We start from the raw sequence: 23,384 nt of genomic DNA, 5'->3' as shown, positions 1-23,384 counted from the left end.
TTATCTCACCTGCAGAATGGAAAAAGTTGGTAACAGAAAAGGCATGCCACGATTTTTCTCTCTCTTTCTGTTGCATTTGTTTTCTGACATCTTATAATACTGTTCCATAACCTTGTGTCATGTGCTGAATGCTTTTCTGAGAAAGTAAAAACATGGAACCACGGTTTTTACTTCAGGAGAGCACAGCAGTTGATAGGAGCACTTTGTGGTCAGATATGGCTACTGTAAATTTTATTGAATTTGAAACAGACACTGAGAGGCAAATCACTTTGCAGATGTCAGGGCAATTCAATCTGCAAAACACCTGATACTACAAGCTTCTGCACTTCACTGACTTTCAAACATTAGGAAATTTTAAACACCTAAAACAATCACTAGAATTTAAATGTTCTTGCTTACTTTTAATCACAACCTCGTGGTTCAAGAAAGGTCTTGGGGATTTCAGTCAAGGCATGTACATCTTTCCTAAGGATACACGAATACAATAGTGGGTAAGACTGTCATTCATTCCCCAGCAGACCTGACATTAAATTTATGGGAAGGGAAATAAAAACGGGGCAAAGGTTTAGTGATATTTTCCCGGAAGAATCTGGAGATTGGTTTGTGCAGTCTTGGGAAGAGCAAGAAATTAGGGGATCTTATTCCTGTCTTCCTCTAGCTGTTGATTGATCTATAGGGAAGAAAGACACAGACTCTTTTCAGAGGTGCACAACAGGATGAGAGGCCAATGGCACAAGCTGGAAGAAAGGAAATTTTGGTATGATGAGAATTAGGAAAAAGTAATTAGGAGGGTAGTCAAAGAATGAAAGAGGGCCAAAAATGCCTTGAAATCTCCATTCTCGGAGCTATTTGACGCCTGACTCGACAGGACCCTGAGCGACTTTTCAAAATGGTTTTGGATGAGAAGTTCCAGAGCTCCCTTCCAACCTAAATTACATTACAGCAATCTATGGAATACATAATTCTGATCTATCTTGTTCCCTGCTCTGACCAAACATACAAAGATCAGTCCCTCAGCCTAGGTTTAGCTGAACTGTCCAATTTAAAAACAGAAAGAATGTTCAGATCAAAATGCCACCAGTTGGGACAGACAGATCCAGGGTGTTCACTCTGATCTGTGGCTGCATCCTCAATACACCGTGTAACTGCAGGCACATCTGGGAATGCTGATAATGTAACAGGTTTCGTCCTAGCAAGACATTTTTCCACATCTCTGACATGCTGAGCAATGACTGTTTTGAGATCCTTCTGAGACAACAACCAAAAGAAAATTATTATTTAGGGTGACTATATTTCCATAATGAAAACTTGGGCATTTTTAGCATCAGTATTTCTTATGATTGCAAAACAGCCCAAATGCCATTTCTATGGTCTTCTGAAAATGTCAGCTTTTGATTATGTCTCAGCATGTATATATTTCTCAGAGCAAGGACATAGGGGTTTATTTAGCCAAGTAACACCACATTCTGATGAGATTCATTAATATAGCTGATTGGAAAAGGCCATCTCTCTTCCTGCAGTAAATGTCATTATTTTGACATTTGGATTTCAGCCTCCACTAGGGTCAAAGAGAGAAAAAAAATACTTAAACTCTTAGAGGATTTAAATACTGAATTAAAAAAAAAAAGTGTTTTTTTTGTTCATAAATCAGAACAAACCCTACAGTGCACACCTACACAGCTGCACATTCAGGAAAAGGGAGACTGGCCGGGCCAAGGGCATGAGGTTTAGATTTCCTGAAAAGTACCAAAGGAGCTCTTTAAAAAGCAGACATTTATCTTCACCTGAAAAAAAAAAAAAACAAAAAACCAAAAAAACACCAAAAAACCCCACAAATTTCAGGACACCAAGCTAAAGGTTCACTTGGACCCAGTGAATATCCTCAGAATCTCCTTCACACACATTGAACAAATCCCACTTAAAGCAGAAGAGAGGATCAGGCTGGAACTGTAGGGAAACAGCTGAGCAAACGGTGGCTTTGGGTGCATTTTCACACATCTCTCTTTGCCCCTCACTAATGGGGTTGCTGGGTGCACCTTTCTTCAACCCCTCATGTCCTGCTCAGCTCAGGGTTGCTTCTTGAACAAACATTGTTTTGGTACAAGAATTGAACACTGATTATGTTGAAATCAGGTAACCAGAAAACACTTGTGTGGGCCAGATTTTTTAAAGGAAGCTTCTGAACAATAAGAAAAACTATGTTTTGTCTCACAGAAACTGAACCAGAGGGAGAGAACTGCACCATATCAACTGCAATTTGAAACACTTTGCTTTTCATGTGTTAATTTCTCACTATTTTCTGCCAGCTTAAAATTTCTTGTAAACCAAACTGGAATACTGACATGAAAAGCCTGGGAGTTTATTACCTTGATGTAGCACTAGCATTCCTGCTCAGGAAGTCAAAATCAGGAGGTCTTAGCTTTAAGCCAGAAAATCTCTTTGGAGGGTAAGACTGTAGTAATTCTAGAGGACTTTTTCATAGCTTCATAGCATGAAAACATCCTGCCATTACGTAGAAAGCAAGGCTCTACATCAGCAGTTCATTCCAAGCTATTCTCTTTTGACCTGCCTTTGAGCCAAGCCCCAAACTTAACATTCAATGTTTGAATCATGTATTACAAGATAAAACAAAGTCCCCAGCGTCCTCCTCTCTGCTCCAGCTACATAAAAATAAAATTATTTCAGGCAGTGAAGTCACAAACAAGCCAAAGACGCAACAGGGCTATAACATGCAGCCTGACATTGTTGGCTCTAAATAAACAAACAAACAATTGCACATTCATTTTGACAAACATTTGAAGAGCTGCACTGCACAGAAAGAAGAGTCCAGGGGCCAGTATTTGTTCCCAGGCAAGTACGTTGGCTTTGATGGAGTTACTCAATAGGTTTGCTGATCCATTGTGCTTCTCTCACTTCCAGCAGTGTCCAAGTACATCTGAATCACATTCTTCTGCTAACCGTTTCCTCTCCCCCTGTACAAAAGCAGCCCTAACATGAGGAGCAGCGAAAAGATCAGGCTTTGTTATCCTTTCTGCCTGCTCCAATATTTCAAGTACTTTGGGGGCCTGCTAGTTCCCTTGAACAGCAGCCATTTCTTGGTTTATTCAGCATAAATTATACAATTATGTTTCATATCATCACAAGGCATCCGCAAATGAATAGCAGACACCCCTTTGCACTCAGCCTGTTTAAACAGGATGCCGACAGAGGAAAGAATGTGTAATACAATGACTGCACACTATTTCCAATGGCAGGAGCCCTTTTACACCTGCATAAATAGAGCTGGGCCTGGCTGGTTGTGCAGGCATTGTCTCTTCCAGTTACATGCCCAGCTGTTATACCAACCATGGTTTTCTTTATGGCTTGGTGTGCTGGCGTGCCTTCCACAGTGAATTAAACATCTTACCTGAGTGACTGCCTTTGTGAAAAGAGAGACAAGTAACAACAGAAAGTAACAATATGCTGTAAAGACCTTGCTGGAGCTATACACCACAGCAAAGAGAAGTTTCACTGAATTAATATGCTGCCAAACATGACCCCTTGGTTGCCACAGAAGTGAAAAACAACTTGTTTTTGTTCCTTCACTGTCTATTGTGAAATTTACTATAAATTTTTGTTCCAGTGTCAATAGACTTCAAATTTTACTGACCACTACGTGTCTGATCTCTGTTTGAACATCTCTGTTTATAGTTAAGTTGCAAGCCATAATCTTCAGCTTTCACCCCGAATCTGATCCTCCCTCCCCACATCAGCTCTCCAGAGAGCTTTAGCAACTCCTCTTTTCCTCTCTGATGGGGTCTGGCCCAGGTGTTGCAAATAGTGATGTGGTGGAGTGTGGGAATGATATGGACTGCCTTGGACATTGAGGTGGATCTCCTTGGACACTGAAAGCCCTTTCAAACCTTGCCTAGTTGCTACTAGACTTTCTGATCTGGTCCTTAAACTGGCCAGGGGTCCATGCTCTTGTTCAAATTAATGACTTGACAAACCCTAATCTATCTTAGGTGTCAGAGGTGCTTCCCCAAACATAGCCACATCAATAAAAAGTTTTTATGTTTATGAAAACACTGAGGGAGGAAAAAGGTAGAAGGAACATGAATTCTTCAGACACTGCCATATTGGAAGGATGAAATGCCCCATCATCAGCTGTCAGCTGCCATTGGATGATCAGAAGACTTTGATATTTAAAACAGACCTTTAAACCAGATGCAGCGTTAGATTAAAAACTATAAACCTGTTTAATTGTTTGGCATTATGCAAGGAACGGTTTGTTTAATTAGAAGGTATTTGGCAACTAGTTAGGTTGTAAAATGTTTGACAATATGCCAGTCAGACCCTCAGAGCAATAATAGCAACATCAGACTCGTACGTGTTGTACATTTTGTGCCACATGTGTGGTACGTGTCTCCAATGGGACCATTCCCAAGTGGAATTTAACGGCTGGGGAAGGTGCCAGTTGAGCAATGCAATTATTCTGAAAAATAGCTACTGCACAAGCAAAGTCAGTGAAGGATTTGCTCGGTCTCAATTCAGGCAGGAACTCCCTAGTTTTGGTCCTCAGGGTCTCCCGCTCTTATTCTCTGTGCTGGAGTGCTTGGCCCTGCACACACTGGGAAGCCCTGGATCTTTTTTACTAACCCCAGCATTTATCATTCCTCATGACTCAAAGCATCTCTCTTAAATCGGGCTTTTAAAGGCCAACTGTCACATCTGGTTGAAAGAGGTGGACAGATAAAAGGCATTGAGATAAAATGCTACTCCTACGGTGCATCAGCTTTTCTGTAATTGTCAGTGAAGGACAGGACACCACAGACATGGGCAGCTGGACACCCACCCAGATATGAGAGAGCCATCCACACACAGACATGTCTGCTCATGTTATTGTGTTTCCTGCATGTATTCTAAAAAGTGAATGTTGAGTGGATACCAGCACAGTTCTTTCCCTTTTCAGTGAGGGAAGCTGACTCCATTGTATTGAACATGGTGATACAAAAATAAACAGATGACAAATCAGTAATTTCGCTGATTGGAAATGTGAAAAGAGCAAGTCCTTCAGGGTTATATCAGGTAACACAGCTTCCACTTAGAGGACCTTCTCCTTTTGTTTTTTTTTGTTTTTTTTTTTTCCTAGCCATTCTGAGTTTGGTCTAGCAGAAAGAGAAATTGTAACAATGAAAAATACATTGACAGAGCTGCTCAGAAAACATCAGTGCATAGTTTCATGTTTGAAATAGACAAATTTGGATCCATCCTGGCTCAGTAAAGCATCCTGATTGTAATTTTTGGCATGAGAGAAACAACAATGAATCATTTTGATTTCTTTCCTTTTGTTCTTCAAATGCTAAAATATATGTGTCAGTGATAGTGTTCCTGATTTGCTGTTTGAACACAAGTATACATCAGTCATTACAGTACATTAATGTGTGCATCCTTCTGTACTTAACGTTATGTTTCAGCATCGAATGGAACATATTATCTTGAAGTTGATTCTGAATAAAGACATTTCAAAATATTGGAATTCATTGCAGACTGGAAATTTTGGTGGTTTGGCAAGTTTCTAATTAAAAGCACATATGAGCAAAACATCTATGTAAGACGTAAACATTTGGCTCTATTTTGTTTCCTATTTGCTATCACACTGTTGGTTAATTAATTATTTTTAATATAATTCCCTAAGAGTGTTACTTTTTTGCTCAGTAAGCTAATAAACCCGAGGTATTTGATTTCTGCTCCTGCTCTGTGTTACCCATTCTGCTGTCAGCAGGTCGCTTCCATGTTCTGTGCTTCCATCCTCTACCAGGAAAATCCTAAAGACCTTGAGAGATGTTACCAACCAAATCTCCCTCCGTCCTGCTTTTAAGGATCTACAGTGGCAGAGACTCCAAACCCTTCCCAGGCAATCTATCCCTGTGGTGTTTTTTCCATCCCCTTAAAGAGGTTTTCCTCCTGTCTAACCCAAACCACCGCTACTGCAATTTAAGCCCATTACTTCTTGCCTTATCCCCAGTGGATATGGAGAAGAGTTCATTACCCCCCTCTTCACAGCAGTCTTTAACATATTTGAACACTGTTATCATGACTGTCTCACAGTTGTCTTTTTTCTAGACTAAACAATCCAAGTTCTGTCAATCTTTTCCACAGAAGTTCTGTTTTCAGTCCTTCTCATCTTCTTTATCATTTTCCACTGGTTTCTCTATTTTTGTAGCCACCATCCTCTTTTTGCCACCTTCTTGGTTTTATCTTTGTAGTGGGAATGATTTTTCTCCAGGTGCACATGTACTACTTGGCACAATTTAAACTTGACATGGTGTAGCACTGCTGTTATAACAGCAACATGCCACAAACCACATTCCCAGAAGTTACTGACATGGCATCAACTCAGCCATAGACATCAGGGCTCTACATGGAAATATGGAGAGATTAAATACCAATAGTCAGCTCAAGCTGCTCATTGGCATGAAAGGCTTCTTTGCTTTTCTCTGCTTTGGTTTTCTCTTTCTTCTCTTTTTTTTTCTTTATTTTCAAAGAAGAATTCTAATGAAAAAGTGTTAGAATGAGGTCTATAAGCAAAACTTCTCAGGAAGTTGGTTGCCTTTGAAAATATTGAGAGGCATAGTTTTCTCTTCAGGTCAAAATAGGGATTTTCATTTTATTAAAATCAACTGTTTGAAAATCTGAAATTGCTGGGGAAAAAAAAAGAATGCCTGGCAAGTATGCCTAAGTATATGAAAACCGCCGACCAGGTCTTTAAGTTGTGGTATGCATGCTATTTCCATCTGTGTCACTAGCAAACATTTCAGCAAACTACTCTGATCTAGTATCTTGAGCAACAAACTTTATCACATCTATTCTATTCCTAAAAATACTCCCCAGAATCACCACGAAGTGACAGATCTAACACGCCAGAGGTGACTAACATTTATGGTGTTCCCTTGTACACCAGAACACAAGGTGTCTATTACATAAATCTGGGCTGTTTTTCATGACATACAGATCTTTGAATAAATACAACTTAAAAGGGAAGATAATTATTTCAGCACAAGTCTTAGTACGGAGATTTGGAGGAAGGAGGTAAATATTTATTCCCATACTTATTTCTTGGAAAGCTGTCTCTCTAAACTGTTCCAGGCTGTAAATTCCTCTCTGAAAGCTAGTCACAGGCATATCTCTATCTCAGATAGGTTCAGAGTGTGCTTTTGTTTCAGATAAGGTATAAAAGCTTCAGAGACTTATCTGTGTCTCCCCTAAAGGTCTTCAATTTGCAAAAGTGAGCTACAAGTATCTTGACAAAGAGCTTCTATACTCGATTTTTTTCTATTTTTCCTTGCACTGAAATTAGAAGAACAGTGTTTGAGATTATTCCTCCAGCACTGTCTTTCACTGGCCCTGTTTAAACACAGGAAATGCACGAGAAAGCAAAATTGAGCCACTGGATATTAAAAGGGAACACAAGGAGTTATGGGCAAATTATCCCAATGGGCCTCGTTTACTAAAACCCAAGTGATTGGGGTCCAGGAGAAACTTGGTTTAAGCCGAGCTGTGCAGGAGATCACACAGAGCAGGGTCACTGTGACAATCTCTGCATTTCCCTGCCTCTCTGTGGGACATGCTGAGAGCAAAGGAGATTCTGCTCTTTGTTTATTTTTTAATAATGCTAAAATATTGACCAGTTCACCTTTTCCACCAATTACTGTAGTTTCAAAAAGTCCAGAGCACTGGTGTGCTCAGGGTAGGCTGTGGGCAGTTGTAACCCATGGTTGTGTTCATCCAGACATTGGGCACTGCAGCACAATGCAGGCAGTCACAGAGTAATCAGTCCTTTGGCTTAGCATCTTGCTTTGCTGGGTATGGCTCTTAAAATGAAGTCTTGCTTGTTTACACTAAAAATAAATACTGTTGAAAAAAGGGACATCTCGGGCCTTGGGAAAACGGCAAACAAACAAACCAACCCAGCCCTTTAAGTTTGTTTTCAGAAGAATCCTGTCTTGCCTCATGGATGTTGTGTTCCCTCTCATTGCATCATTGGCAATGCTGCCTGGGAATATCCCTTTTCTGATGGCAGCCCTGTGCACTGTACCTGCTGCATCAAAACCTCCTGTCCTGAGGTGATCTGAGCTGTATCTTGACTGAAAAATCAGATTCTTTTATTTCTGAATGTAACTGAAAATGGCAATAATAAAACACAGATTATACCCTCAAACTGACATCTAAACTGTTCCTCCTTTCAGGGATCCAGTCTCAGAAATCATCTCTGATGAGCCTTCTCAATACAGCCAGCTGGTTAGCAAAGGAACTGTGGGAATGTCACTGACATTCACATTGCTATCATCAGTGTTTAACATTAACAAGGGCTTGGGACCTTTCACAGATCCCAAGTACAGAACACATTAAAAAATCATGGTCTCACAGAGCTTGTTATCTAGCTGGCAAAACAAACAAACAAAAAAAGCCCATCCCTGAAACCACAGGGAAGGAAGGTTGGAACTGTAAGACAGAGAGAGGGTTGGGGGGTTTTTTGCAATAAAATTAGTGCTGGGAAATACTGGACCTGTTAATATAGCACTGACTAGGTTACATACAGAGCTCTAGCCTTTCATTTGGACATCTTCAGCTCTACATCCCTATGTTTTACTGGTGGTTAGTACCCAGTGTTTTTTATCAGAGGATCAATTCAGTCAAATGCCAGGTAGAGAGAAAACTTTCCCTGGCATCAGCATGAGTTCTACCCTTTTCCTTTGGAGCATCCTTCCTCTGCAGCAGTGGGGCATTTTACATGTGTAGTGGGGCAATTCAACTGAAGTCAAGGGGAGAGGGCTAGTCATTATCTGTTCATCCATCCCAATGTCAGAGGAGACCTCCTCTTCCTCACAGCTCCTGAAGGGTTTCTGGTAATCAGCAGGACCTTGTGCTTTTCCTCCTGGCGTCAGCAACTTTCCCCTTTTATCACATTTGTTGCTGACTCCTTCCAGTCTGCTGCTCCTTGCAGCTGTCTGCCAAAACCAATATTCTCACAGCTGCCAGAGGCAGCTTAGACTGGCACATCATAAAAGGCAGCAAGGGCCACATTTCCAGATTAAAATAAACCCAGCCACTTCAGCGCCTTCTGACAATGTGTTTGACATGTCTGTGCTGTGGCCTCACTCCTTGGCTCTGACAGGACACAGGCATGACCATGGCAGCTCACATGGGCATCTTGCTCCTTCTCCATATGCCCAGCAGGAGTGGTCCTCAGGAAGACACAGTGTTGTAGGCCTAATCCTGCTTCTCCCTCATACCTACCTTCTTTCCTTGGAATTACAGAGGGCTGTAGTTGAATACCAGACTGTTGCCTTTGGTAGAGCTTACCTCCTAACCTTTCCATGACAATGTGCATGTACTGTTACTGTATTTATTACCACCTTGTGATACTGGTAGGAATAGGAAGAGACCTTGGTCATTACAGTAGGATACATCCTATTTTGGAAGGAGGTTATTCTCTGTGTCCATCCACAACTAGTAGCAAAAGCGAAGAGCATCTCTACACGTTCCCAGCCAGCACTACATTTTTCTTTTCTCAGAAAAAAATTATGAAGCTGGCACAGCAGCCTGCAATTCCAGAAGACAGGAATTCATAACCCAGGTGGTCCTTTCCTATTTGCCGTTCCAAAGAAAACTTCAGCTCGCGAACAATGTCTAGCAGGAAAGAAATTCAGTGCAAAACAAAAAGAGCAAGCCCTGGGCAGAACAGGATAATCAGTGCCTGAACTTTCTGCTTTGAGTGAAAAATACACTCACAGCTTTGAAGTCATAAGGCCTCTTTGCTTTTTTACCTAAGTTGGTCAGTAAAGTCATTTGAAATACTCTGGGGAAAGATCCCAGGGCACGTGTTTATGGGTCACTGAGGGTGAAAACTCAATCTCAGTCATAGGGTAGCAATCAATGTTTACTGGAAACTCATCTTGCAAGGACACAAGCTCCCTCATGTCCCTCAGCCTGCTAATAAATGTGGGCATACAGTGTGGCACACACCAACCCCTTCAAGGGATCAGCAGTAATCTAGGGGCCTCTCTTTTATCTGTTTCTGCTTCTGACACCATGAAGCAGACACAATGTTTTGGGGCAAATGCCAGACTGCCTTACTGCTTATTTTCCCAGATTTCTACCTCACTGCTGTTCTCCCCATTGTCATATTACAAACGAGTTGACAAGTTTGCAGCATCCCTCCCTGCCTCCTCCCTTCACCCCATGCTAGGATGCTTTAGACACAGAGGATGGTTTGTAGGAGCAGTGAAACTTTGCAGCCACCAAGAAGCATTGTTCCAACCTCTAGACATTGTTCCAACCTCTAGCCATCAGGATGCTGGCATCAGTGCTGCTATGAAAAGCAAAATCAATCAAAATCCACCCAAATTTGATCCCAGGAAATTAAAGATTGCACCATGTCTGGAGCTAGAAGCTGTTTTTCAACATTGCAATGTTGATTAATCATATTTAAGGACATTTCTATCAGCTGCAGTTAGGGCATTTAATCAAGAACTTGTTTAGTCTCTCTCGTTCTGCCTCTCCCTAGACCTCTTAACTTTTGGGAAAATCTTTGGGGATTTGTGTTCCCTGCCTCTTCTGAGGGTGGGAAACATATCTTGGGCTAAGTAGCTTATCCATTCATAGGATCTCTATAAAATGATGGTGGAGTTAAAATGGTGCAAATACATTGTTAGATGCATCATCCTTACTCAGAGCCATACAATTTTCTCAAATTTTAACACAGTTATAAAACCAATGAGATGAGTCTTTCTCTATAGGTGCCTGTGTCTCTATATTGAGCATGGAAGGAGATCAAACACTACTTAGATTGGATGTCTAAATTTTGCATGGGTAAAGTCACTGCCAGTGTGAAAGCAAAGGCCCTCATAAATCTTGGTTGTGGAAGCCAAGAATATTATGGCTTTCAATCTATCAGCTGTCATTTGTATGCTTCATTAGCAAACAACTTTCTACGCCTTTTTTTAACATCCTGGAGCTGTTTCTTAATTTTTGAGTGAAAAATTTTCCCATGAAAAGGCAGGGCTTCATCTCATTCAGAAGTCTTCCTTAGGAAATGTTTGATTTTTAGAGGGCTTTTTTTTTTTTTTTTTTCCCCAGGAAAATGAAGATAAAATATTTCCCATCAGTATTGCACTCTATATCAGCCAACATGTTCCTCACGGAAGATGCAGTTCTGAGCTTGTCATGACCTTGTCTTCTCCTCATCTGAATACCATCACCCCCCAAAACTTTGAAGGGCAAGCAGTTAGTCAGTGGCATGTCTGGGTTCCTTATCTAGCCAGTACAGTCAGCAAAGTACCTGCAAATGTGCAGTGATCTGTTGTATGTGAGCTGTGGTGTTCAGAATGAAAAGTCTTGCACTCCAGACTGGCTCATTCCTCTCATTTTGGAAGACATTTTAGACAACTAGAGCTATAAGAAATTAATCTCAGCCTCTTGTGATTGAAGTGTCCCAGTGTCTCAGGATACTCCTTACATTCTGAGAAATAACTGGAACCTGATAACACCCTTTTATTCTACTGGGGGAAACATTGGTACTCTCCTCTTCCGCTCTGACATGGGATAAAACAAGTATGTGAATTTCCCATGAGTCAGATATTTTTTTCCCATCCATTGCTATTTTTTATGCTGTGATGCTATATGTGGAGTTGTACAAGAAGGAAAGATTGCCAAAAATATCAGCTCTTCCCAAACAGCATGACAGATACAATATATGCAATACAGATGGAAGACAGCACAGTGTAGACATTTTTATAGCATGAAGATTCTCAGCACTGTCAAAAGCAGAGTGCAAAAACAATAGGCCTGACTTTCCTCCCATCTATCCTGGTGTAAATCAGATATAAATCCAGGACGGCTGCACCTCTATAAAACCGAGAAGCGAGACGAACTAAGAACTGGACCCATCTCACCTTCTAATCCCTGCAGTAATTCAAGTTAGCACCACATTACAGACCAACTTTTATAAAAGGCAAGAGGAGAAATGGGCTTTGGTTTTATGTGGAAATTGAAGGTTTGCTTAAGTTCTTGTCCTCCCCTTTTTATATGCTTACAGCTTCTGAAACTTAGCAAATCCAAGTTAGAAAAATAGCTATTTTTTCAGGAAAAAGCTGCAGCATCTTCACAACAATACTGGTAATCTAATCACTGCTGTCCAGGTTCCTCCTCAACTCTTGTTTCTCCTTCCCCCCAATACTATAGAAAATTTTTGCTGATCCACAGCCTGTTACAGTTCTTAACCTACCAGAAGTAAGATATGAATATACACGAGCAACGTGAAAAGAGGTGACTGAAAAGGGGAGAAATAGTTGTCTGTAAAATCATGATTAATTTGCAGAAGATGAAAAGTGTATAATTATTCACAGTCTTCCAACATAAGAACAGGAAAGAATAAAACAAACTGGAAAGCTGAAGACAGTTTAAAAAAAAAAAACAAACACACAAACAAAAACCCACGAGAAAAGTGGTTCTTCAAAGAGCATGTAGTTAAGCTGTGGAAATGCCTGTCACAAGAGATTGTGAAAAGTAAAGGTTTGCGAGAGCTCAAAAAGTGGTTTTGGGGAAAGAAGCCCAAATCTACCAAGAACTGTTAAATGCTTCAACGCAGGAAGTCACCTGAACCATACCATGCCAAAGCCTGAGGGGTATTCTGTGTAAATATGCTCCCTGGACCATTATCCTGGACATTTGATGCAGGCTGAACAGAGGGATGGACCATTGACCCACCTGCACACAGTTGTTCTTGTGTCAGTACATGGGATGGAGCCTGGTGGGGCAATGTCTGCATCTCCTGATCTGGGAATGGGTATGACTGCAGAATCCACATGTTTTTTCCAAAAAAGACTCTTGACTTATGTTCATCCCCAGATATCTGGCATTGCATGTTGCCTACCCAGCAAGCCGGTTGTAGGAGACCTGGCCGAGTCTCAGGTTCACAGGGTAGCTTCCTTCCTTCCTTCTTGATCCTGTCAGTCCCACATCCTGCTCTCAGCTGCAGAGTGACTCAAAATCCTTTTGACAGTCCTTCAAGGCTGTGATCCAGAACCCCAGCATTTAATTATCGTGCTATCCAAGCCATTTAAATCATGGATAAAGAAAGAACAAAGTGAAATCTGCTCTCTGAGCCCAGCTGCACACATAATAGAGGGTTTTTACAGCCTAACCCCAACGGAGCATTGCAAACCCTGGTTGACTTAAGAAGCCAGAAGATATTCTCCACAGGAGAGAGTGCAGTTCTGGTATAAAACTCATCTGGATCAATGCAGAAGGAAACAAGGCAGATGAGAAGAAATATGTGGGACATAGCTAGAGGATGAAGGCATAAAAACTGGCCCGAGCAGGATTGCAGCAAATTTCCCACTAATACAGTATCATCAAAATGAAATCCTTCTTGAAATAGAGTAGAGCACAGGATTGGAGAGCTAAGGATCTATGCTTGCTGGGGAAAGGCCAGATGACTGACTTTGCAATGCTTGAAATCAGACATCTGTTAAGTATTGTACGTGACAAACTCTTTAAAGAGAGTTAATGAGGTCACTAGAAATGGTTCAACACAATAAATTTAATGAGGCAATAAAAATAATTAGAAATGGCCTGGCTTGTAAGAGTTTTGATCTGAACTTCCTCACAGTTCAGGGCTGTTTGGATTGAAAGCTTTTGGTTTGACCCATTACAGACGAAGAATTGAGGAAGTAAACTGGAATTCATATCTATTCTCTGCCTTTTACGTGGCTGGATGCGTTTTCAGGGCATTGTTTAGCCTATTCTCATTTCTTTATTTTTATGAAGCACTGAAATCATACAACCCATGCAACAGCTTTATTGATTGAATCTAAAGTAGCAGGTATTTAGATCCTGTGACATTGAAGACAACAAAATGCTAATCAGGTAGCTGGGAAGAAAGATGTGAGGTTAAGAATCATTCTGCCTCCGACCCTCTAAAATTGGGATTTGGCTGTCAAATGTACACGTTAAAATCCACTGGATAATTCATTTACTCTTCAGAAATTGCAAAACCATTAGTGTCTAGCCCTTAATTACCATCTTCATTGGCCTGAAAGTTTTCCAGAGTCTGGAGTTAGATGACAGCACAACTCAGAAGTATTTTGTCTACGGAGATGTATCTATCTCCCACCTAGAACTCTGCTGTGATCTGGCAGCAGCTACATAAACACAGCTACCTAAAGCCTTAGAGACTCATGAGCCATTAATATTAGTCTTAAGCACAACAAACTCATTTTAATAGGATGATGTGTATTGGTTAAAGAACTTCCCTGCAGTGGTAGTTCAGATTTCCTGAAGGTAACCCTAGAACCTGTATCCATCCTCTGGGACAAATGTTCTGGTCGCAAGATTGTTACCACTTTGTTTTTTAACAAGAACCAGCCCTGATCGGGAATCTTTGTGAAAAGAAGCCTTAAGAAATGCATCCTAAATGGAGATATGTCTTTATAGCATGTTGGTCTTCTACTGTAAAAGAACCTGCAAGGAGGGAGTTGGACCTCTGCAGGTGCAGAGAGGGATCTGCCACCTTACAGTGACAGAAGACCCTTGAGTGTCTACTCTCGAGGTTTGGATTAGACTATAAACAGAAGATGAGATTTTTGATGGCCAAAATGCTAAGTTCTAGGTATCTAAATTATATACACTATTCTATTGTCCTGAATTAATACCTATATAATATTCCACTGTAAATTACATATGCATTAAGTCAGTTCAGTTGTTACTTCTTGGAGAACAAAGTGTTGTCTCATATGTGGTACAGCTCAAACTGAAGTTAAAGGTGGAAACCCTGTTTCAGTTCCTTACCTATGCTCTGCAAAAGTCTACAATCCTGGCAGCCCTTTCTGGTGACTACCTATCTAGGTATCATTACCATATATGGGTAGGCTGAGGAACTTTTCTTAAGAAAGAGAAAAAATAATCATGAGTTTGAAGATGGGCAGCTGAATTGCACACTCCACACTTCAGTCTGCTGTTAAGTGCCTGTCTTGTGCATGTGGCACAGCCTTCACTCAATAATCAATTTCAAACTATTGACCCATCAAGACCATGTGCTTCTTATTTCAGGTATTAACACAACCTGCCTCATGCTGCATCTGGAATGTGGGCTGCTGTGTGTGCTTGATCAAGGCTTGGAGGCCCAAGTTCCCAAGGAAAGAAAGCTGATTCCAGGTTTTAGTGGGTTTGCTGAACCAATTGGATAAAGAGAAATCATTAACTCCTCAGCACAATGACTTTTGGACCCTGCTGTTGTTAAGAAAAAACCATAACTAAGGCCAATGCTGTATCCAAAATCAGCTGAAGCCAATGGGAGCCCTTTCATACCCCTGATTTAAAGGTACCACGTGTCAAAATCTGAAATGTGCAATGGAGACATGTCCCCCCTTGTACAAATGAGAGTTGTCTGAGGCATTAACAAACTCTTCACACAGCTGCCTGGTTACCTTTTACTTGCTTAAGTTCTATTGCTGTCTCTTGTTGGCTGTTTAATCCCACAGCACCAACCCTACCACTGCCTGCTCTCACATTCAGAAATGATGATCACATTCAGGATGATGTTGGATTCAGACACGGAGCAGCGAAATGATGCTGTAAGATCTCTGAGCACCACGGGCAGCAGAGGAAGAACTCAGTTGCCTCTCTAGGCCTGCAGGACTGTGCCAGATCCCCATACTGAGAGCCCGTGTAGGAGGATTGCTTCGGATCAGAAGGGCACAACTTCGGCAACTCAAGCCAATGCTCCGCAGATTCAAAACTAAGAACCACCTATCTTGAGAACAGGAGCCATCAGATCATTGAATGGAGCACTTTTCCTCATGAGTGGAACACATGTTTATTTTGTCACATCATTTGTAAATCTCGAGTAGTGGTGTAACATTTTTACCTACAACTTTTTCTTTTTCATGTTGGGTTTTCGACAAGGTAAATGAAAATCCATCTCGCTTGGCTGAGTTACAGAGCGTAACTTCAAGGGCATTCTTTCATTTCCAACCTTCTGTTGCTTTTGACATAAATCTTGGGAGCTGGACTACTTAGAAAGCAGCAGGACCCCCCAGTCAACATTTCCTATTCTTTCCTTTCAAAATATTCTTGTTTTCATTATAAGGTACTCTCAGAAAGGGGAAGGTTTTATTAATTTCTTTTTCATGCTACAAATGTGAGGAGATCAAGAGCAAAACTCATGTCAGACAAAATCCGTAGCTGCTAAAAGTGATCCATTGAGTTGTGCTACATTTTGCATATGTGTGTATTTAACCTCCTTGTTGCTACAGGATTTTTTGTTACTCTTTCTTCCCCCTCTTCCAGTGCTGATGGAGTTTTAAGATTCCAAGGCTAAGATATTTTAAACTTCAGTATTAACTGTATGTTTCCTCTGGGATATGCTAGGTAAAATAAATGCTGATTTTCTTGGCATGTTCTACTAAGATTTTATTGGTATCAACATTTTCTCTGTCTCAGGTCACATGGCAGCAAAGTTCTTCCTGAAAGTTCAACAAAACCCGCAGTAAGAAAAAGGCACTGTCCCCTCATTTTAAACCATTATAAATTAGACTCTAGTCAGTAAGAAATTAGGGGAATTATTCCAACGTGTTTATCTGTATAGAAGAATCAAACATGGGAAGGTATGGACCAGGACCCTGGTGTTAACACCCAGAGTGTTGAAAAAAAACAAAGTATAGAAGAAATATATCCCCTCTAAAGAAATATGAGGCACAGATATGCCTCAGTGTGTGAATATATGCACACATCAGGCAAAACATGACTCAAAAGCACCAATGTGAAAACTCTTCAGAAAGGGTATGACAGAGAGATCTGACATGTCACTCTTTTATGATGTTTCCAGGCTACTTTTAATGCAGTTGTAATACCAGGCTACAAAAAGATGATTTTGAATGTAGTGTCTATTTTGGGCACATTCACATACACAGAAATGTTAGAAAGTGTGTCCATGAATCTGTGTCTTGTTGCAAGAAGACCCACCTACCCTTCAGTGAGATGTAATACAGGTTCTCACAATTGTCACCACTGAGCTTTCCAGGCCCTCTGTGATTTTTGCAGCCAAGTTGTTGTGTTTAGTGGGTTTTATGGTACCACATGTTCTCATGTCATGCCTCAGATTAAAGGCATAACTACGAACAAGAGCCCATGTGCATGTGGTATCTCGGGCTCACAAATGGAAAGAAGGAAATCCATCTACTTCTTCTGTTGGGAACTGCCTGTGGGAGGCAAGACTGGGGGCTGAATTTAGACATAAATCTGTTCCCAGTTAGGTGGGAATTCTCATATCTTTTATCTTCCAGTAAGAACATTTCACAGGATGATATTGTTTAAGAGTCATTAGCAGATTTAAAAAAGAACAAACACAATGAAGAAAACCAAAAAGCACTGTCCCCCTCAAACCTAATCAAAGCATCTTAGTACTAAAATACAGGTAATTAATGGCAATTCATTTGACTATGTAAACTATCTTACTTGGAAAAGATTCTGAATTTTGAGGCTGGACTATAAATACTTCACACACCTCTCCGTATAATCAGCTTTCAGCCGGGGTCTGAGTGAATAACTGACCTGTTTCAGCTCACCTTCCCATCTGCTCAGCTCTGCCAGTGCTGTCTGCCTTAACATCCTGCTCTGCTGTTTCTCTAAAAACATCACCATTCACTACACCCTGTTAGGTCCTTTCAGAAGGCTCAGTCTTTCAAGGATGCCTTCAGTTACCCTGGTAAAGACTCTGCTTAGAGATTAGGTAGTCTTTCATTGGAAAGGGGAATATTTGGAGACCAGACAAGTCTGCCTGTTGGAAATCAATTTACAGCCACTGGTACAGGAAGCACAAAGGTGTAAATTTGTGATGGGGAAAGGGAAATTTACTATATTTAATTTTATTTAATTTAAAGATAATAGTAAGTCATATGTGCTTCTCACTCCTGTGGTCAATGTCTTGGTGGGGGAAGATTTCTTATTGAGTGCTCTTTGGGAAAGGGACTTCTTAGGGCCTTTCTCACATAGTGGAAAAATATCTAACAAATTTCTGTTAGAACAGCAATGACATCACAATAGAAAAAAGCTCCACATGGGAATTTTCTGGAAGGAGGTATGTAGGAATTTGTAGGAGGTGGTAATAAAGGAATCTTCACAGTCAATGTCCACAATTTATCATGTTGACAATGAAATCTTACATGTAAAACAGCATTGGATGAGAAAAAAGGAACCAACATGACAACACTAGTCATCAAGAACTCTCATGCCCAGGACCAGACTCTTCCATCATGCAAAATCATTCTAGGTTTATTTCCAAGTGTCAAAGCCCTGGGCAGGATTGGATGCTTGTGTCTAGATTACCTCTCACAATGGGACATCTCTCATTCATCCTCACAAGTACTCTGAAAGTTTGGGTGTCCCTATGTGCTCATGAATGACCCCTGGTGCATTAACCCTTTGGAAGTTGCTGTTGGAATGGTAATTGAGGAAATCACAAGACTGCATTATTTATGGAGATCATCTGGTCTCACAGTTCACTATGCAATACGGAAACAACATGTAGCTGGATATCAAAGGCCATGACATTTGCAGAGGGCCACATCTTTTTCCAATATCACTGTTTTGAGTGGGGAAAATATCTCCTTTTTGAGCTCTCCTGGATCACTGATTTGACTCATAGCCTGCAAGGAAGGTCTGCAAATCAAAAGGTATCAAAAGGTATCAGTAAATGGAGTTATTTTGTGAGCAGAGTACAGATCATTAAAGCCAAGTTCCCTCCTGTTTCTAATCAATTCTCCTATAATTTAATCCCTTTACAGCAAGAGAAAATACAGAATGAGTGAATGGCAGAGTCTACAGAGTGATGGTCATGAAGAAGAAACAAAGAGCAGTTGGTTCTGGCCAGGCCTGGACTAGACTTGAGACTAACTGTGTGACTGACAAAATGCAGGTAGTTCTGAACTCAGTTAGCACATTCCTTTGTGATAGGGAACATGGTTTAAAATGGTAGAAGAAACACAGGTCTGAAGAAACCTAGTGATGTGATTTGACTCACATCAGTCCATAATTTGCTGTTTCTACATAAGATCGCTGGGAAACACAGTGAAGTTGTCAATGTGCTTCTGTTGCCCGTGGCAAAGAAGCCGCACCCTTGACATGCATCATCTGGAGCTCTGCTGTCTTTATAGTTTGAGTCCATGTGGTACAAAGGCAAGGCTGGGCAAGTTGAGGAGAAAATAAAGGCAGGCCTATGGCATACCCAAAAGGGCCACAACCCTGCCTATATTTCTGAGCATAACCATTTCATGGAAAGAACAGCAGAGACTTACTCATATACCAGGCAGTCCTGATAGATGCAAAGAGTTCCCAAGTTCCATGGCACTGATAAAGCAGGCCAAAATTTGTTTCAGGTTTTTACTTTTCTTGTTGGCAGCTTTGTTCTCCGAAAAGAGATAGTGAGAAGAGCCACGTAAGTTGCTGCAGAGCAGACAGGAGACATGCTGTTCCTTTTGTTTGCTTATTCCTTCATGACTATGCCAAAAAAAGATGTGGAACATGTTACTTTGCAAATTCTTCCCTGAGAAAGCACTTGACTGATGCTGAAATATGGCTACTTGGCTTCCTAGTCTGTCAATTGTGATTTACCACTTCTGTGCTCTCAGTTCATTTCTAGAAGCAAAGGCAGCAGCTATAAAGACAGTAGCACAAATACAATGAGGCTGAGGTGGCTTTAGGATGTGATCACATTGCAATACAGTAGTCAGTTGACTTATTGGTAGAGGAACTCCTAGAAAAAGAATAAAATGCTACTTGTCCCCCTTTCTTTCTGACTGTTGGAAAAAAGAGCTTTCTTGCCCTGCACCTCTGTTTTAACACAGATGTTTGTATCGAGGTGAATTTTCTTCAGTGCTTTGATGACCTCAGTTTTAAAGGCTGCAGAGAGGTGTCTTTCACTTCTCTGAGACTTTCCCACTAAAAGATCTCTCTGTTAAGCTATTTTATGTCCCCATAGCTTCCTTTCCTTAACTACACTGATTCTGTCTTAAACTGTATGAAATCATTCCTTTTAAATGGGATTTTTATTTTACATGATATATAAGGAGGGGAAGGAGTCCCATGCATGCATTGTCCCATCTTCATTCTGTGGGGGGTTTTTTGGACATACCCAAAGACCATTAATGCTGATAACACTGTACTTCTATGTGGCATTTCTTGCCCACATTCATGTGCTCTTGGCCACACACCATGCAACTGCAGTGTTGAATGCATTATAAGCCATAGACAGAGATGGAAGCAGGAGGATTAAAAAAACAAATGTTAAATGGAACTGTAGATAGCTTTGAGATCCCAACATTTCCTTATCCCTCAGCAGACACATTTATTATTTGTACATTTCCAGCAGTGTAGAAAATGCCTTTTCCAAATTCCATGCATTGAAAAGAAGATAGTTGACCAATGAGGGGGATCCCAATATAATCTGTTCAGCTCAGACTTTCAGCTCTGAAACCTCTAAGACATGAATATTTTATGTGTCTACAGTTCTGCTTAAGAAACATGTTAAGAAACAAAGGTGGCACCCTCTGCCAGGTTCAGATTGGATATAAAGGCCATCTGTCATCGAACTGTCATCTAACCCAGAAAAGATGAAGTCTCCAATCACTGAGGGGCACAATGCAATCAGCCTCAACAGGCTGGATGAGAAACACAGACAGCTCTGTTTAGAAGAGAACTCTTCTGTGTTCAAACATCTTGAGTTGCTCCAACTTCTAGAGGTCTTGAATTTGACTCTGCTGCAGTATGCCTCAGCAGGTCCTTCTCCTAACCACAGAGTGCTTTGGATGGGCAATGCTAGCTTTGAAGCTGGCAAAAGCCTGGAAACTTTGCCTAAAACAGGGCAGCTTCAGGGAGGAATTAAATACACAACTGCAGTCCTTTTCCTGACAGCAGAATAGAACTAATCACCATTAGTCACACTTGCAGAACAATTAATCCATTTTTCCTTTGCTAAACAAATGCAATTTGCAAAACCAAACCATACAAAAGGGTGGAGGGGTTTTAACACATGCCAGTTGGATTTGGTTTGTGTGTCTCCAGATGGCAGCGAGCAGAGAACAAGGCTACATTTCTCGGCGTGAACAAGAATCTCCATCTGCAGCCTCTGTACACCACAAAGCCTGTGACTCATCCAACTGCTTTGTACTGGCTGGGCTACTGCTGGGTTTGTGTAACCATGTCCTCTCAGGACTGGGTTCCTAAGTGCCTTAATAGGCCCAGAAGAAGGCAGATCTAAGCACATTAGGGATCTTTAACCAAATGTGCCAACAGCCACAGAGTTCTGTCCCTGAAAGCCCATCTGCCCCAAAAGGTCTTGGAATAATGCCCAACACAACTGACTGACCTTCCTGCCCATGTGTTTTACACTCAGATTGCAGAATGCTTTGTAAAGCTTTAAAAGCATTTGCGTTCCCAGAAATGGGAATGAAGACAGGTCATTCCCATCTATAGAGACTGACCACAGATGCCTTTCTCATCTCTTTTCTTCAGCAAACTGTGCCTCCCATTTTTGTGCAGGTCACTACAGAAAGGAGATGTCCCCACACTTTGTGTGACCTGCCCCCTCTGGATGAGAGGCTTCCCTGCAAGAGAGAACGATAGTTTCATACCAGTAGAACCACCAGATACAGGCTGTGATGTAACAGTCCTTCCTAATATTCCTCTAACACAAAGTACTGAAATAGTTATGAATTATTTCATAACCATGAACTTAGGTGAGTGCAAATCTCTATCCATGCATGTGCATCACTTCCATGGACATTTGGACCCCTGTCCCATTTGTATGTTGATGAACTCTGCTGAAGTCATACAGTGGAATGTATCAAACTACATCTGGTTTTCCAGCTCTACTCCATCCAAGTTTTGTCTTTGGCAACCCATTCTCTTAATACCCAGATTTTTGTTCCTCCATGAGAAGTGATGAGTTTATATTGTTTTGTGCTACTGTAGTTTGAAGGAGTCTATTCCCGACTCTGCAATCTTCAGAGGTAACTCAGGATGAAATGAAATGAATAAATGAAATAACATTTTTATTATCTAACCATCTGTGATGGGCAAAAGTAGAACAAGAGCATTAGATAGAAGAAGAGTCTGAACCTCTTTCTTTCAGCACTAGCTTAGTCTTTAGACCTTGTTACCTCCATAGTAAATGGCAATCTCTCCAAATCAGAGATGTATCAATGAAGAGTTTTTAGGTTTCTTTGTTCATGGGAGAGACAAGTGGGAGAAATTTGGGGAGAAACTTGACAGATACACATTTATGTATTTGTAATACAGAAATATTATCAGCTACCATGGACACATCAGGCCTAAGGACTATGTGACTGCTGTCTAATGCCCAGTCTTTTGAAGTGCCAACCAATTGCCACCATGAAGGGGGTGGACAACTAGATATGACTTTTGTCCCCACTCTCTGCTCACTAGCTGCTACAGAACAGAAATTCACCCTGATTTCCAAACCAAGAAAGGCCAAAACTACTTCTGGGTGCTACTGGGAGCCTGCCAGCACATATCACATAACTTCAGGGTTTAGATGGTGGGGGCTTTACTCTGCCCTACCCAGGAGCACAGTGCCTGTGGGAATTCATGCCTTGGTCGGTTTTACAAGCTCTGAATGCATAAGGCTGAATTTATAGAGTTCTCTTATTGCTGTTTTTTCAGTATAGTGGCTCCCTCTGTGAGAAGGGAGGCAAATAAGCAGCTAGAACATTATAAAGTATTGTATTTATTGGGTCCCGCAGTCATCAAGAAAGTGGGAGGCAGAAAAAAATATCCTCTCAGGAGAGATACAGATTAGACTTTGAGTCAGTCCTGCAGCCAGCTGTTTTAAAAGTCCCCAAAACAGGCTTAACTATTTAAAAATGATTTAGCTGGTGAAACTTCACCATATGAATTACTTGGAGGAATTAAGGAGATGAGAATGATGAGGAAGGAGTGAGGAGCTTTATCGACTCAGCACTAAATGTTCAGCTGAAAAAGGGAGGGCAGGCAAAACAGCTCAGAGATGCCTGTGATTTCCAAGCGATCCGTGAATGTTTATTGGGACGTCATGTCTCTGACCCCGGAATGGGATGCAAGCCAATCCGTATAAAAAGATACTCTTATATTCCTGGCATAGTTTTGTGGTGAGCAGAATCTGCTCTATGTATATTTTATGTTTCAGGTTGCAGGGCCCTATGTGGGAGTTTTATATAATGTCTTTTAATATTTATTTGGTTAAACTTTACAATTATGATCCTTAGAGAAAATGATTCTCAGATGCTGGATCATGCCTGTATAATTTGAATGAGATTATGCACACAGAGACAATCTCTTACTCACAC

Source organism: Chiroxiphia lanceolata, chromosome 9, assembly GCF_009829145.1.
Source record: "Chiroxiphia lanceolata isolate bChiLan1 chromosome 9, bChiLan1.pri, whole genome shotgun sequence".
Lineage (NCBI taxonomy): Eukaryota > Metazoa > Chordata > Aves > Passeriformes > Pipridae > Chiroxiphia > Chiroxiphia lanceolata.
This window is presented reverse-complemented; position numbering follows the sequence as displayed.